At 36.3% G+C, this 18,465-nt stretch overlaps 1 protein-coding gene across 3 annotated transcripts in view; it reads right to left on the bottom strand.

Moving 5' to 3' along the window:
- SEMA5A (semaphorin 5A) overlaps positions 1-18,465 on the bottom strand; it is a 353,963-nt gene that overhangs the window by 63,693 nt on the left and 271,805 nt on the right. The window lies entirely within an intron of this gene.

Genomic DNA, 18,465 nt, shown 5'->3' with positions numbered 1-18,465 from the left:
TTGTAGCTCAGTACATAGAGAGTAACTGCTGTTTGTAACAGGCTACAGGTTTTGCATTAAGCTAACACAGGCTTCGGGAACCTGTTGGGTTTTGCCTGTGCTTGTCTTGTCTGCCTGAAGATTTGCTTTGCATCCAATAGCAATTATTTAATTACCAGATCTCTATTAACTACTTTGTTTTAACTTTTCATTAGCTCTGTATCATTGTGTGATGTAATGTCTGTAGTGATATATACTTTGTAATTAAGGGGTATTTGTAACATGTAGTCACTGTGGGTAGAATGACCTATCAGACCCTCTTAACAAAACACAGCACAGAGGATTATCAGAAGCTTTGAAAGAACTGTCAGAGGACAATACCTGAAGTCCAGGGGCTATAAAAAACTCACTGATGGCCAGTTACTGGTCATCAAAGGAATGCAACCTCAGCAGCAAGGTAAATCAAGTCATTCTTGCCAAGCCCTAGGGGTAGCAAAGAGAACAAAGAACAAGCATCCAACATATGTAAAACACACACTACACAGTAAATTCAGATGCAATATGGACTTGCAGACCAATGAATAATAAGCAAGGTGCAGAGCCTGTTAGAAAACACAAGAAAGATCCCAACCACATTCTAAAGTGAGAAGAAAGAAACCATCAACATCGATGTCATACTTCTGGCAATGGACTTGTATGCTGAACAGTCCCTGTAAACCCACCCCCAGGCTGAAACCATCAACCTTAACACACAGAGGGGCAGTGGCAGGGCAGGCCTAACACCAGCGAGAGCGGGAGATTAAAAGTTTGTGTCCTTATGTTACCTGCATAAGGCTATTATGACTGTTATGACCATTGAGACTGTAATTAGACTAAGAATAAATTTTTGGCTTTGCATGAATGGTGTATTCTTTTTTGCCTGTAACAGGATTGTGAGTGTTAATAAACTGGTAGGAGTCCAAGCAATCTATTCTCTAACTTGACTGCAAGAAATTTATCCTAAAATATTATATGGTTAAGAGTATTTTTAAATTTGCATGGACAATTTTAATTCTATTATTGTCATTAGATCATGCATTGGAATTCCTGAGTTTGCGACTTTGTCATTTTTTAAATCTAAAAGAAAAATTTTAAAATTATTCTTTGCTGTTTTTGTGATAAAGATTCTACCATTATCAACAGTTATATTAAACTGATTTGCCACCAGTACCTTTGAATTCAGAACTATAAAATTGAATGAGAAAATGGAAAACAAAAATCCAGATGCTGTTGGACAAAATAAAATTTTCAAATTCTACAAACTTAGATGTCCTGGGTCAAAATATACGTGGACAAATAAGCACAAAATAAATACACCTACATATTACTTGAAAGCATCCCAAATGGGGGAAAGGATATTGGGGGTGGGGGGTGGGGCAGAGTTAAGTTTGAGGAAAAGTATGAATACTCGTGTCCATTAACAATATAAAGAACCTGAACTGATAACAATATTGGTTACTTTTCTGTTTGATTTTTGTTCTCTGCAGGTGTATTTCTCGTAGTGAGTACCAGTGCCAAAGACAATTGCTAAGAAATGTAGAGGCACTCAGAATGCAGAAATGCAAAACAATCTTTACAACTGACAGGAGAAAAAGAGCTATGGTGCATTTTTCTGTTTATGGATCAGAAAATAAAGATTATTTTTGCTTTGCAAATGAATCTCTTCAGCACAATATTTTAAAAAGTCTTAAGTGTCCAGGAAAGAGGGAACAAATGTTTACTTCAGAGACTTAAAGGTGGCCTTTGGAAGAATCAATAGTAAGATGTAGCAACTATTACCCTGACCTCTTGGAAGGCTTTTTCTCTGTCCTCCATATCTAATCTTTGTTATCATGTGATATCAGCAGAGACCTACGAACATCCTGGCCTCCCTGATTGTGATTATATTGTAATTACACTCATCCAACATGGAGGATGCAGATAGGACTGTAAAATGGAAATCTAGTATGGAGACCTGGGATAACAATGGAGAGAGCTACTCAAAAGCATTAAAATTTATTTCTGAGTAATACTGGATTGCTTTCATAAAGGCCTGGGGATTGTTGTAAGGCAGACATTGACATTTTTAATTATTTTTTTTTTTTCCATAGAGCTTCTAGCTTCCATTTACATACCATTTTCAGAAAAGAATCAAAACCAGACTTCTCATTCATAGCATGTCATTTCAATGCTGGAGTGAAGAAAAGTGACAGAAAGGAATCCTTACCAGCACCAAGGGGAATACTGTAAATCATAATGTAAGGAATGAGCATGAGGCCCGAATCAGGTAGAGCTACCTGATTCTCATCTGCAGGCAGCCAGCCACTGGCCCTCAGATTAGCAGAGGAAAGGGGGAAGTTCAGCTCCAACACTTCTCAGTACAAATCAACCCCATCAAAGGCTTGGACAGTGGTGAGTGAAAAACAGTGTCCCTTATCTTCTTTTTTTTTTGCTGAGAAGGGTGAAATTATTCACGTCATTTGTTATGTTGTGAAGACCTAGCATATAATGATTTTTACAAATAAAAAACTGCATGGAAAGTTAAAACATTTTAGGTAGCGGGGAGAAGAGAACAGCAATAGAAGTCCTTGCACAATTCAGCTCTAGTAGGATGTGCTAATATAGGTAAAACTCCACTTCAGTCATACACTACCAGCTGTTTAATTTGCTTCTCCTTCACCAATACATATTCCCCACATTTATTTGTAATTTTTAGACTATTTACAGAATGATCTGAATTTTAAAAAGTGTTGAGAATACTTTCCTCTAAATCATTTTAACATTAATTACAGTACTTTAAATCCTTGAATGTGCACTGTTTTGCCCTAGGCACCATTTAAGGGTAAAGAAAATGGGGACATCGTAATTCAGAAAGTCAGGAAGATGTCTTCCAGTACAATGGGCATTACAGTTGTTGCTCCTTGGTTCCTGATCAGAAAATAACAGCATTGTTACTTAACAGGCTATTTAAGATAAACCTTTATGTTTCCTAATGCTGCCTTTTGTCTAATCTGCCCGTGTAACCTGGAATACTGCCAATATAATGATTGAAAGTCCTGTTATGCAATGTTTTCAATTATAGTTGGGACTGTATAGGACTTATGGTGACCGAGATGCCAATTTTAATGGCAGCAATTCATAGATGTCGTTCATACTTTGCTGTTTTCCATGACTGAAATAATCCCAAACTCACGTAATGATCGGTACTATTCAAAATAAGAGAAATGAGAACAATACCGTGAACTAAGCCACTAACTGAAACTGGTAAAGTCACTCTTTCTCTTAAGTCACCTCTACACAACAAAATGGCTTTCATGAAACCTAGATGCATACGCATTCTCCAAAGAAGAGCCTGACCCCAGCATGAATTACAGCGATTCAGTCAAGTCAAAGCTAAAAAGTCCTTTTAACCATTTTGCAGTCAGTTCTGTAGCCTTCTCCTTCAGTATCTCTTACCTCAGGCCGCGACCCAGACAAACCCGGATTAAGCTGGTCCCCAGAACACGGATGTCCTTTTCACTCCTGATACAGCTGTGCTCTTGATTCTTACTAAAAGCTTAAAATATGCTCAACTATCATGTATGTCCTGAGCACACACACGTTCAAAAACACCTACTTACAATCCAAAAGACACCACAGATATACCTATATATATGGATACATACCTTCCATAACACCAACACTAACTGAAAGTTAGACTCCACTGTTAGATTTTAGCAAGAAAGTTTTAGAGGTGGCCTTTAAAGGCCTATCTGCTTGTCTGAGGTTAAAAAAACTAGTTGTCTGACATAGAAAACTCCTGAAGGTTCAACTCTGAAAAGTTTATACTATCAGAGCATAAACAGAAAACATACCTATCAAAACTCACATCCAGACAAGCCTTGAATGTTTGTACTGTACACTTAAAAATATACGGACATATGGTTTGTTAACTTTAATTAACGGAATCAAATAAGAATGGATCCATTTATGAAAACCCTTTCTTTATGAACTTGTATAATCTCTTCACCACTTAAAAAAAACAACAAACAAACCACAGAGCAGTTAACATTTTTCCAAGGAAAATGTAGGGAAGGAATCAATTGGAACAGCTTTGTATTCAAAATCATCTGCGAAGCTTCAAAGTTATGTTTGTTAGCATCTGTGCTCCAGCTGTGGGGTTTGGAGCTTTTATTTTTTTAATCGCATTTCTTATTCCAATGAGTAAGTACTTGATTTTGTGCATTTACAGAGTCGGAAAGTGAATTCATCAGGGACTGTACATTCTCCCACAGCCTTTAATGGCATTTCACTAAAAGATCATGGCAACTTCAAAGCTTCACAGGACATCTTTTTTACTGGATCTTGATAAGTGACAATTTTACACTATTAAGCTAGTTTTTTAAAAAAAAATCTTGGCAATACTTATTGAACTCTGTAGAGGGAAAAAGATGCCTAGAAAGACAATTAAACCAGCCAACAAACAAAAGCCACTTTCATCCAACTCATAAAAAATATCTCTGATTGCAATGCTAACCAATTCCTTGGTTGTTGGGAATCCATTTATGAGCAAGCCCTTATCTTTTTTTAAAAAGCAGTCAGAATGACAGTAAGTCTGAGACTGACCCAGATGCCACTGAAATCAAAGGAAGACTAAATTGACTTCAGTGCCTTTTGGATGGGGCCCATTTTAGATGTGACAATCAAGCACAAAAACCACTCTGCATGTCTGTGAGTCCGTATGAAGGATAACATGCTTTTGAAAAGCTACAGGAACCAAAAGGTGTATTTTCTCCATGACTTTAAAACTTCATAGATTCTGAGTCCTCTTGTCTGACCTCTCATAGCCATGATATGCTTATCAGGGTGCAAGTGGGGGGGAGAGGGTGCTTTGGGTTTTTAAATTCAGTTTGCCCAGTTCAGCAGTTCCAAACAAGTCTCCTTCAGGAACTCATCCTTCATCCTTGAGTAAGCAGGCTAGGTTCCTGGTTTATGTGACCGAGGTTAAGAAGTATGGATACAGTGACAAAAAATACTGTATTTTGGCCAACTTTTTTTCTTTTTCCCCAGAGAAGCATAAAAGAATTTTCTTTGCTGCTTTCTGCTCTCTTGGGAGGTGATTCTACTCAAGAGAAAAGTATTAAGGGACTAGTCTCTGACCTCTTCTCTGCAATAGAAATGAACAAAGAAGATAACTGAGTTCAGTACAACTATGGATGAGCGACCTGAATCAGGGACATGAACCAGCAGAGTGCTACTGGGGGGAAGCTCATCATGGACACTGTATTAGAGGCAGAGAGGAAATGCTTGCTGTCAATCAAGAAATCTGAGGATGAGCAAAAAAATCATCAGAACTAACCAGTAAAGAGAGAAAGGTCAGCAAAGGCATGAAGCCACTCTTCAAAAAGCTGAAGCTGTGTACAAACAAGAAGTAAATGGAAAGATTCATGAAATCCTGCATATTAAATGTAAAAACACAATAAAAGAGACCAGAAAAGAATTCAAGGTGGAATTTCAAAAGGTATAAAAGCTTAAGCTCAATCCTATTTCAAGCATACTAGGGACAGAAAGAGGGGTGCAGAGTCGATAGGCCCAGTATATTATGAGGGTATAGAAGGGGCATTTATAAATGGCAAGACCACAGCAGGCTGTGGAACAAATAGGCAAAAAGAAAAAAAACTGTTACCAAAGAATATAACTAAGGAGACAGAAAAAAGTAAACTGATACTAGTGGCACATAGGTTCTTGCTGAGACCTGGAAGATGGTAAACACCATTTTTAAAAATACTTCAAGAAGTTCAGGGGAACTATAAAACAATGAGCATCCCATCTGAATTGGCAAAATCAGAGGAAATCATGACATGAAATTAGTGGATACATGAACAAATACATCTACTGGAGAACAAAATTATATACCTTGGTTTTTGGTGTTTTTTTAAAAAAAATATTATTATTAAAGGAAGCCATGAAGACATCAGTCTCTGAAGAAGTCAACAAATATGGATACAGGAGGTAAGCTGATACAGTTTACTTCCAATTCAAGAAGACATTTCACAATGTCTTTCAAACTTTCTTAGGGAAGCTTGCAGCCACAAACTAAGAGAAAAACTATTATCCTTTCACAGATAATTAGCTGCTTAAAAGATGGGAAATAGAAGAGAGGAATAAATGGTCAGTTTTCAAAATGGAAGGTATCCAACATGGGTCTATGCTGGGACCTGTGTGGTTAAATATACTGAACAGCATGAGAAGCACTGTAGTATTGAATATGCTGTCTACTTTCAGGAAAATGTTTGAAGGGGGCATTGCAGGGGAAAAGGGAAAGGGTAAGTATACAGTTAAGAAACTGCACACTGTATCAGGCTGGTACTGCAGGGAGAATGCAGTTCTAAGAACTAAACTCATAAATAAATTTCCCCAAAATAATCAAGGGTGCCTACCTTATCAGAGGCAAAAGATTAATAGTCCAATTCCATTTCTATTTGTCTGATATTTTAGGCAAAGTCCTCCTGTGACTTTAGCAAAGACAAATACTTCTTTTTTAAATCTTACACTCTCATGATTTTATTTTCCTTTCTTCTCCACATTTCACCCTACCCTGCCTCTTACAACACAGAAAATTCTGCTCATACATATTTTTCTTTCTGTGAAGTTTATGGCAACATAAGTTAGCTTTTCTTGACATTTCGGGACTATCATGGAAAGTCAGATTTGACTTTATACTTAGGGCATCTCATATCATTACACTTCTTCAGTTTTACTTAGAAAACTATCCAGTAAATAAATTGCCAATCATTCTGAAAACAGAAGAAAGAAGTGAAAACATTTCCTTAACTAAAGACACCAAATGAAACTGCATTCTTTACTTTTTTTAAAAAATTACATTTATATGACCCCCAGCAAGGTTTTAGATGAATTAATTCCTATAATCCATCTTTTGACTTTTTTCTCTCATTTTGTGTAATGGATCATTTTTATACTTCATACCAAATTGCTGATGCTAGATTTCACTATATGTCTAATATTCCTTTTAGCCCTCCATTTCAGAATAAGATGATACGCACTGATACTACTTCTTTTTCTAAGTACTTTAAACCCTCTTTAACAAAATATTCATGCTGCCAAGCTATCTCACACAAATGCTTCAATATGTGAATGGGGATTCTGGATCAGCCTTTCAATAAAGGACGGGACATATAAATTAATTATTTTTAATAAGGATCTTAAGTGAATTTGCAAAGAGAGTTATATGCTTTTATGTGAAAGCATATAGTATACTGCTACTTTCGTGAGCAACTGCCTGAAACGTTTTGAAACTTCTGACGGAATCACTTTTCGTGCTTTAAATAGAGGGAACATACTTCATTTCAGATTAAAGCAGGATTATAGGTGTTGGATTTCTAGACAGAGTAACAGCCAGATACACTCTCTGGACTTCTGCTGGCTGATTTCATTCAAGGCTGTGAAAAGACTTAGCTAAGTCAGGCAACACCCAGAGACGTGGGTCTATTGACTAACTCTCATGTTTTTCACATAGCTTGTGTTGATTGGGATGCGGACAGAATAAACTCAGCTGTGGGAAATGACATTTTTGCAAGTAAAAGGTACATCCACAGTAGTATGTCATTACTGGAACAGTAAGTTGATAAAGCCACATTATCCAAGCTCCCACATTACAGATATGAGCCATATACAACGTCCTCACAAGCACAGACATGTAAATGGCTTTTTATAAAGAATCTTGGAATTTGCCACTACCTTCGTAAATAATCCTCATGTTCTGCAAATGGGATTGCTTGTGAGTAAAGGAGCAATCACACAGAAGGGAACCATGTTGAGCAGTGCACCGATGTTGGCTACCTAACAGGCTTGTATCTGACCTGTTGCCTGGCCATCTAGTCTACATAACTGGCAAAGTAGCTGTAGTACCATAGAATCTAGGGAGAGATTTAAGTTTCCTTTTCCTCTCTAATCCACGAAGGAAATGAGATGTTCAGGTGTTATCTCCAACAAAGCCTGCTTCTCCTCAATACTTGTGCAGCCTCCCAGCTGGCGTGTTGAGGAAGAAACGCCTGGCAACCTGCACAGGAGGATGAACTGCACAAAGAGCTGCCAGTGAGGGTACCCTGAGCTAGGGACCATGAAGGCATTTAGGATCTCCAAGTTCACAGTTTGGAGATCAATATGTCATGCTGCAACCTGCACATTTTCTCATGCATCCTAGAGGGAATCAACAGGGTTTCACCAGTTTGTGTCAGCTGAGGACCTGGTCAACTCCTCTTAATTTTAAATGCAATTAAATTGCTAGCAGAGTTAGCATATCAAGTCTGTTGTTTCTTTTCCACTTTTCCTTCTGGAGATTGATTCAAATCCGAAAGAGATCAAAGTAAGTCTGTCCTTTCTCTGAATTAGATAGCTGAAAAATAAAGGTATGATCTACAGCTGCTTTTCTCCCTCTAGAGCCTCTCTGACAAAGCAAGGAACTACAATTTGGGGCTGACCTATTTCTGGACCACTCCCAGTCTGCATAGGGGCTTCATCAATTTCAAACAAAAGATAAACCAACCCCTTTATCTTCACTAAGTAGTAAGTGCTTTACTGATCTGTCACACTAGAAATTGTTATAAGTAACAAAGTTAGAGATTTTCTTAATGTAAACTAAAAGGCCTATTTTTATGACTTCAAACTCATTCACCTTTCTGATGTTTCAAATGATACAACAAGTATTGCTGAATGAGAGAAAAATCTGTTCTGGACTCTGCAGGATTAATAATTTTATTTTCACCTGCATTTCTGTGGCAGAAATATGCAACATGATGCTGCTTTCAAGTACCATAAAAGGTCCTGACAGGGAGACTGTGAAAATACATTCTGCCCTTCAAGCAAGGACAAATCACTGTGTAAGCTGGTAAATGAGCTCAGTGTTTGAGTTTATATTCTCAGACGTGAAGAATACAATCCCGCCTACTAGAATATTCAGGCCTAAATATTATTATTTCAGAATGCTGCAACAGACTGAGTCACAACATCCTGTAGATACAAAATAAGTTATAAATAAACACAATGAAAACGTATGTTTGCCTTTTTTAATGCTTGTGAACATGATTGTTCAAGATGAATGTCAGAGGCTTTGAATAACTTAATGCCTTTTATTTGGTGGCTGTAGTATTAGTGCAAAAGTCTTCTAAGCCAACAACTGAATGTGGAAGTGATGAGGGAATCAACCCAGGATCGAAAAACAGGCAGTTTTAATAATTCCATTAATAAATACTTCAATTTTATTATTTTTTTTAATTATGTCCTAACCTGAAATAAGCTGGGCAAGAATAGAGCTGCCTGCCCCTATTTTCAACAAAAAAGCAAAATCCTTCCACAGCGTAATAAATCAAAAGCTACTATAATGCTTTGAGACTAAGTGAAAACAAAAGCCGGCAGATAAATATAATTAATTTGGATGGAGTTCCATTTAATTGCACTTGGATGGCTAAGGACTGCTTCCAATTAGCTCAGCCAACGAATCAGTCTTACACTCTTCAACAGTTGCTGCAGTTCTGAAGCTATAATGGCAACAGCACATATTGCTTATTCAGGCTTCATCTGTCCCTCAGTTTACTGAGGTCAAAGCGAAGAACACTGGAACAACACTTGGCTCCGTGTTAACCACCAGGTCTAGATGTGAGCACACTTTTTGGTATAAAATGTGTAAACACAATTACTGTGTTTGCTCTGTAGCATTTTAACTAGAGGTGGCTAAACGTAAAAGGAACAAAATAACTCAGAGGGACAATTTGTTGCAAGCTGATTCAATACTCACTTAGAAAAAGGAACATTGAAAATGCCATTCTAGATCAGAGGTGCTGTTTCTGGTTATCATCAAAGGTCAGCACAGAAATAAGTGGAATGCCCAGAGTACAGCTGCCAATCTGACTGTTAATATTCAGAAAAATATTTAAAACTTTAAAATATAATTTACTAAGCTACCTAAAATGTTTTTAGGGTTGGTTTGTTGTTGTTGTTTTTTGTTGGGTTTTTTTTTTTGTTTGTTTGGTTGGTTTTTTATATATATATATATATATATATATATTACAACTGTAGTTCATCCTGATGTCCTGCACAATTTTAGTGTAGGGTTTTTTTGATTCTTGAGATTTAAGTCTCAACAGTTTCTTGCAATAAGTTATACTTGGCAGTCCTGGGTTAACAGTTGGACTTGATGATCCTAAATGATTCTATGATTCTATATCATTTAACAATGCCCTGGAGAGAAATTAATTCTTTTAATTGGCTTCATATTTCCTTAAAATTCAGTATATCATGAGACAGAGTGCACAAAAATGCCAGTGTTCCCTCTCTAAACCTATCATTAATTTATATATTAGTCCTTCATACACTAGAACCCAGCCTACCCTGACTTATTAGAATTCCAATTTTTTTCTTTAGGACACTTTCCAGGGCTCAGCTTACTTCCATTATTTGTCATATCCTTTAGGAACAGTAAGTGTGGCTACAGAATAATTTTATGTAACAGCTCTATCATATTTCTGAGGTCATTGTCAATGCCATGCTTCATGCAACCTTTTTTTCCATTTTGATTGCAAATGCACAATAACTTAAGATTGTTACTGAACTGCTTACAGTAAAATAAAGGTTTCTGCATAGTTACAAAGACATATCTTTGTAACAGAAGAGACTTTGAAAATTTGTAGATGAAATTATAATGAGCTTCCGTGACTTCAGTCATTGATCCAATGGTGTCAGATAAATTCAGTTTCAAAATAAGCTCAGCTTTGAAGATAACAGCAGTGGTAGAGAAATTGCATTACTTGCAATATGTGAAACAAAGTGTGATTTCAACGAGCTTCAGTCCAGACTGTTACAGTCATGCCTTCTGAGACTGATATGAAATTTATATGAGTTTATATGAATCCCCAGACTACCTTTTTTTCTTTACCAGAAATACCTTGCTGAAACATCCCAGATGCTGAAACTGAATCTACGTTTTTCACTGCTGCACAACTTTTCTGGCTTATAGCTAGTTCCATAAAGAGCCCATGCAACAGGGTCATTCTTCTGTCTTGTTCCTCACTATGCTTCAAGGTGAGAGCAGGAGTTTTTGTTAACTTTATGTTGTTTATGACTTTGCAATTATGACACAACTCACTTCACTACTATTACTTTATCCCTCAAAATATCTAGTGCCTCCTATATGACATGCAAATCAACCTTTGTATTGATTATGCTCCACAATTTCAGGTCACCAGCAAACATAAACCAATTTTGTCTGCCAAAATCACTAAAAACACTACTAAGTAATATCTGCCTAAAGTAATTCCTTTAGGAAATCTAGAGTAACCTCCCAATTAGCTGACATTTACCCTGGCCAGGACAACCCACTGCTATGTCCAGTTAGCTATATCTAACTTTTAATTCCTATACCTTCTTCTGGTGTATCGCTTTAATGATGACTTTTTTTTGTACCGCCGTATCACAAATTTAATACCGTATACTTTGAAGCTGCTCCATTTTGATTGTCAGAAGCCCCTGTTATCTTCTTGAAGAACAATGCTAGAAAGGTATTTAGTCGTCTATATTGGTAATATCTTAAGGGACTGAGTTGTTCAGAAATTTGAAAATCAGAGATCAGGTGAATCAGCCCATCTCTACCTCCATCAATCAAGAAGCTTTTTATATATTTGTTCCTTTTTAAAAGCAAAACAAAACTAAAAAAAATTATTAAATACAGCTTTAGACTTTCCAGTACTCTGGGATTTTGTTGTTTCTTCTTCCTTCCTAAATTTATCTTTTATAAATTGTTGTATTTCTATAGTGTAGCAATTACTATAACCAACTGTCATATTTTGAGTTTCAGCTACATGCCTTCAGGAGTCAAGAAGGATTATTTTGCATATGCAAAATTGCCTAAATAGTTTTCACCTTATTCCCTGCCTTCTTTTTGGCACCGAGAACTGGTTGCAACTGAAGACAGGGCCCTTACTGGGCTGAGCCAGGACTCTGAGACAGTACAGAAAATACTAGATGGGCTACTAGACAGCTATCATCTGTTGCATCCTACTTCTGTGATTGCTAGCTGGAGAATAGGAAGAAACTTCCTCCCAGAAATGATTGGTAAAAACACTGGATGTTATATCTGTTGTTCTTATTTGGCTTAAATTCCCTCAAATATTCCAATTGCCACTAAATTACCCATTCCCTGAGTCTGCTGAAATCTCTCTGTAACATCTTTCTTAATTTTTTATTTATTTTTTTTAACGGTTCTCCCTTTTATTTCAGTTCTGATTTCATGGGAATACTACTTATGTATCAAATAAAGCTAAATAAGTAGATGCATAAGCACGGGAACTAATGAAGCCTGATTTCCTACAAGTTTGTATTTCAAGTCTTTTAAATTTTTCCTTTTCTCATTTCCCCTTCCAATATCTCCTGCATCCTACAGCTAAAAATTAAAAGACATGCAGCAGCTAGTCACAAGCTATACGTGTGCTAACATGTACACGCATAGAGCAGCACCTGATGCCACTTGGACCAAGTAAGGGACAGAGCTGCAACTCTGTTTCTCAAAATGGGAACAAATTTAAGATTTCATCATTTATTGGGCCACTGTTTTTCATGCAACTTGTTTCAATTCCATGTCGTCATCTAAGACTACCCTCCAGTCAAACAGTTGTAATAGGGGAGTGGGTTCCTTCCTAATAGGCACAAGTGTAAGAATACCTGTCAGACTACAATATGATCCTGTAAGCCCTAGTACTTGATGAAACTATGCTAAAACCATGCCTACTACTTTTTATTTTGAATTTTTGTGTTCAATGAGAGTTATGGGTTTCTCTCCAGAGATAACTAAATGTTTTAGGTCCACAGCAATGAAACAATCTCTGGCTGGATGAAGCTTGATTCCCCAGGAAATATCCTCCAGCATCAGTAGCACTCATTAATTCATTGTAACATTGGTGCAGCACAAAACCTCAGCACCTGACATCCTTTCTTCCTAAAAATCTTTCTCCTTTCTCATTAATATTCAAAAAACCAAGCCTAGTCAAAGGGAAGTAGAAGCTCATGTCTCATAATGCTGAGCCCTTGAGCCCAATGCAGTGCCTGTTGGGTGTAGAAAGAAGAAGGTTTCAGATACTTCTATTTTCTGTGGTTACCAGATGCAGTAATGATCACAATGCAAACACAGAGCCTCATACAGCCAGGTGTGAGGTATTGCATCTAAGAAATAACAAAGACTACATCTACAGCATGGCAGCTGCTGAAAACCGCAATAAGTAGCAGTACCTGCAACAGGATGCACTCTGATGAGCTTGGTGTTTTAGGAAACCAACGTGGCAAATTCTGGATGTAGAAGGTCAGGTCTCCTATCTGATCAATACAACCCTCTAAGTGGATGAAAACACTTGGCTATCACCTGACCTGGAGTGACATGTTGACTATTACCTACATCCCAAACCTTGAAAGAACGAGAGTTTGTGCACAGTTACAATAAAATAGTTTCCGTTTTTTGTTTTGTTTTTTGTTTTTGTTTTTTTTTTTAAATAAGATTTGGACTTCTGAATCAAGTGCACATATGTCAAAGGCAAAGCTCTTGAATGTGAGAATACTCACTTTGGAGAACCATTCTAACTAGATTTGAGAGAGATTTCAAACCAAATGACACTGTTCCACAAAAGAACTTGCTGTAAATGACTTGGAAGTTCCTGAAAGAGCTTGCTATAGGAACCTCAGAACAGAACTGCAGGCAGTGTCAATTGTCACAGGTTGAACTGAATTGCTTGAAGTGGAGAAGGAACGGTTTTCCAGCAGCTGAAGATTTATTTCTTGGTTTATAATTATTTTTGAAATTACATGCTTCTCAAAAAATGGATGCTTCACACTGCTTTGTTTTAAGCAACAAAGCAAACAACTTTGCAGTTTATTGAGAGTTTTAAACTCTCTTTCAAAATTAAACAAAACAGGAAAATGATCGCTGGATTTGTAGCTAAAGAGTACCTTGAACACATGACATCTGGATATATATGCACATCAGTTCAACCAGTTTATATTTCTTCTTTACCTTGACTATGCATGCCAAGTTAATAACTCTACTGACAAAGTTGGGCACCACATATACCATTGATCAAATATGTGTTAGCATTTTCTGAAACTGTTACTTGTGATTTTTTTTGTTTGTTTTACTCTCTTTAATTACTTGGCATTCTTATAATCACCATAGCATATGCAGCATCAAAAGAAGACATACTTTGCTAACCTTTTAAAACATACAAAAAAAATAGCTAATAATCAATGGTGTTTACATTATAGACAGAAAAAAAAGGATTGAAAAAGGAAATGAGGATGAAGTAGGCAAATGTCATATAAAAAGTACAATTTTTGTACCTCATGCTTATGAGTATGTTTTCTGATTTTTGCAATAGATGCATTATTTTATTTTTCTTTAAAAGAAAGAGGTCAAACGGAAACTTTAAAAAGAACCATCAAAAAAACATATTAACAATCTTCTCTTCTCTTCTGGTCCCTTTTCTCTAGACTAGCATTTGGAGTTTGTTTTGTGAGATGGCAAATATTTTAAAGGCAGACTCTTCCTTCTGATGGATAAAGTACTTCTGAAAACCTTCCATCTTCAAATTCCCTTTAAAAACTTAATGAAAGGAAAGATTTCTGACATTTTCTTTACCAATACTTTTTTTTTAATCTTGTGTTATAATAGAAACTTTAGAATACAGATAGTTGGTTTTTTTCCCAAAGTTTGTGTTCAGCGGTGTTCAGGACACTTCTGGAATGTTGAAATAATAATAATAAAAAAAAGATTAATGCAACACTAGCAACTATTTCTAAGAAATAAACAAAATTCCTCCTTTTATTTCACTCCATAGCAAAACCCTGCATGCTTTGTTTTGGTATATACATTTTACCAGTCTCCCATTGCAAAATCTAAAATTGACGCATATGTTAGCATAACTGAAATGAGAACACAAATATATGCAAAGTATGCCCCTCAACTTCAGCCTCAAACTAGATTTCTTATTCTAGCAATAATTCTTTAAAAAAGTTATTTTTTATTACTGGCCTGAGGCAAATTCAACTGAGATTATGCTTCTCAGGGGAAAAGAAGCATTTTCTGAAGCAAATGTACAACTTATCTGAGTACGCTGTAAAATCTGAAGATATTTGTCCTCTGAGTCGTATTAGCACAGTCCACAGAATTCCACAGTTCCTTCTCTAGCACATGTATCACCCGAATACATGAGAGTAATACCTGTTTCATGATCCACTTAAGCTTTCTATTACCAGATTTTAGCTGCTCTTAAATTTGGCTGTGATAGTCCTATGTCTTACTAGACAATTTCAAGCATTCTTTACTAACTTTAATTAACATAAAGACTTTGACAGGTCCTTATGGCTCCAGATTTTGATTTCAACCTTCATCTTTTTGACCTTTAGGAGTCTCTGTGGTCTAATTCTCCCACATCATAGCGATTTATGGTTTTCTATATTCAGTGTAAATTATTTCAGTCTTAAGTCTCTAGCCATCTATCTTAATGTAATGATTGCACTTCAGCAAGAGATGCATATTTAAAATATCATCATGTTTTTCTCTCTTTGGAATATTTGTATGCATCAAAAGATTCATTATTATTATCATTATTATTTTATAAGGTGCTAAAGTTGTGATAATTGCAGGGAACTCTCCACTGAGACATGATAAAAGAAATATTCAAGTGCCCTGGTTAATTTCTGCTATAAGACAGATAAAGACAAGAAACAAAGTGACGAGAAACATGCAAAAAGCAAAACACAGGCAGTAGCCACCTGCTGTGATATTACAGACTAAGAGCAATACAACCAAACTAAAAGGAAGGAAAAATGCTCAATAAAAATTACGTGGTATAAATCATCAGGTGGACACAGACAATAGCCAGGAATATGGTAAAAGCTGCCAAATGCAAACAGCTGAATAGATTAGGATTACCTATACTGCAGCCTCACAGTCTGGTTGCCGACTAGAAAACAGAAGAGGTAGGTTCTCCTACAACATAAATCTGGTGCCCTGATTCTGCTGGCAAACAAGCTGTAAGACTTGCTTTCTTAAACCTTATAAAAACAGTTGTTGCTTTTCTTCCCTGACCTCCCACTGAAAAATGGTTCTAAAACCAAAGAATCAGCATAGTTGAAAGGGGCCACAAGACAGCATTTAGTCCACACCTCTTACATGTCAAAAATACCTTTTCATAAATGAAACTTAATATAATCATTATCTTCCTAAATAACCTGTTCTCCAGTACTCTATCTACCCATTTTTCTTTCCCACTTTTTACAAACACAAGTCTTGACTTTAAAGACCACAGACTCTGAACCACAGAGCTGCAGAAGGTCTATGGCAAATCATGCTGTTCAAACATTGTGACAATTTCCCAGAGCTCATCCTCACTGAAAGTAAAAAAGAAACCTGGAGAGTATCCTTTTAAATTAAAGATATCATCTAATGGTTTAAAGAGAATTGAGCATTTTAAGTCCCTGAGTCTATTCTCAGCTATGCCTTTAATTCACTTGGTGAAAGTTTGGCTCATAACATCTTTTACTCCAGACTGGATACTTGGTAGACAGGGTAGATTAGTAACACTTTCATTGCAACTTTTCCTGAAATGATTTAGCTTTCCAACTGTTCTGAGATACTCAGAAGAAAAGGTTTAAAAAACAAATTAAATTCAGTACATATTTTTCACCACCTAGGTTAAGTATCACTAAACCCAGTAAAGACGGGAAATTAGTAGTAACAAGGCACAATAATTCTCCTTTATTCATTATGGTAAAAATCCATAATTCTAATTGTTTTGAAGGCTACATACCTACAACAATAAAAACAATAATTTGGTTGAAGCAGAAGAACCTCTGATAAGTAGACAGTTTTTGATATTCATGCTCCTCATTCATTACCATTGTATTAATATAAATAAATATTTCATCCGTTCAACAATTATAAGAAGGCACAAAAATATCTCAGTGTTCTTTCATACATTAATGAAACAAATTCTTAGAAGAATTAAAGTACCTTTTTCTCCAGGTACAGGACAGACAAGGTCCTACTACAGCTACAAAACTTTTGACTCAAGACAGGTAGCTTCCAGGTTCAAATTCACTAAAACTTAAAGAGAGCATAGACTTTACACCCAAGTCCTTTGTCTTTCAAGAACACCAGGGTTTATAGAGGATTTCTACTTTAGGTTGGTTTCCATTGGTGCCAAGTATTAGCAAGCCAACTACGTACTCCAAAGCTAAGCGCCTTTTTTGAAACCATCAACACAATAATTAATAAAAACAACCCTCCAAAACATTTCCATAGCTGAACTAGTAACTGTTTCATGACACAGGAGCGACAATGTGCTAGGACTGGTAATAAGTTACAAAACCCAGTAACATTAATCTCCAAGCAATTTTAATTAAGAAATTTTTACACCAAAGATTTTCTTACTTTTCTCATGGAGCTTCCTTTAAAAATTAGAGCTATGTATTTTCATATCAGACCATGGGAAGATTTTGTGCAAAACAAAATACTGCTTTCTTTCACAAATATTATTATGGGATAAACAGGGATGACAGAGATGGAAAAGCTTCAGATTTTGCTCTTTTCTATGCTAGTCAGGAAGGTTTAACAATAGATCTAGACCATATGTCTGCTTTATTATATACCATCAGGGGGAGACAAATATTTTGGAAAACTTGGGATAATTCGAAGTTATTAGGTTAATTCTTAAAGTTCAACTGAAAGACAAGAACAAACCTGCTGCACATTTTCAATCTACTGAAAATGCTATTCTACCATCAAGATAAATGTTAAAAAGAACAAAACCTGGGAAAATGCACAAAACCTTAAAATTAGAAAAAGGTAATAAACGATCCTTTCTTTAGTCTTGAAATACTGTCAGTCTAACAAATAGACCACAGACGATGACAAACCTCAGAATTATGCTTAGTCTTGGAAATGAAGGCATGTAAAAATTGGTTTAATATGTGGGGCAAAAAACGTATTTTCTTCTACCTCTTTAATATTCTGGAACAAAACTGAGTAGATGTTTCTCAGTGTACAATATTAGGCCTGGCATTAAGCATAACATGCTAAAACCAAACTCTCATTTTTCCTTTGAACTGTGTTCATTCTTCATCACTGTGGAGATTAACACCATCATCTGTCATTCACCTGCAGAAACTGCCTTCTGCAGTTTGCCCACTTGAAGCTTTCAACCAGGTTATGCTTTCTACATAATTCCCCCTTCAGTGACAATCTACCGCTAGATTTCAAATTATCCTGAAACAGCACCCCAAGGTTCATCTTCTGACGTTCACCTACACTTGCTAAGACTTTCCTTCAGTTTCTCATTGTCCTGCAATAATATTCTTTCCTCTGGCTTTGATAGTGTTATCTATTCAGGAATACTCGTACTAAGGTTATCTTCCCAGTGTACTGCAGTGAAT

The sequence above is a fragment of the Falco naumanni genome, chromosome 3, assembly GCF_017639655.2.
Source record: "Falco naumanni isolate bFalNau1 chromosome 3, bFalNau1.pat, whole genome shotgun sequence".
NCBI lineage: Eukaryota > Metazoa > Chordata > Aves > Falconiformes > Falconidae > Falco > Falco naumanni.
Note: the sequence above shows the minus strand (reverse complement) of the source record. Positions and strands in the feature narration are given on the sequence as shown.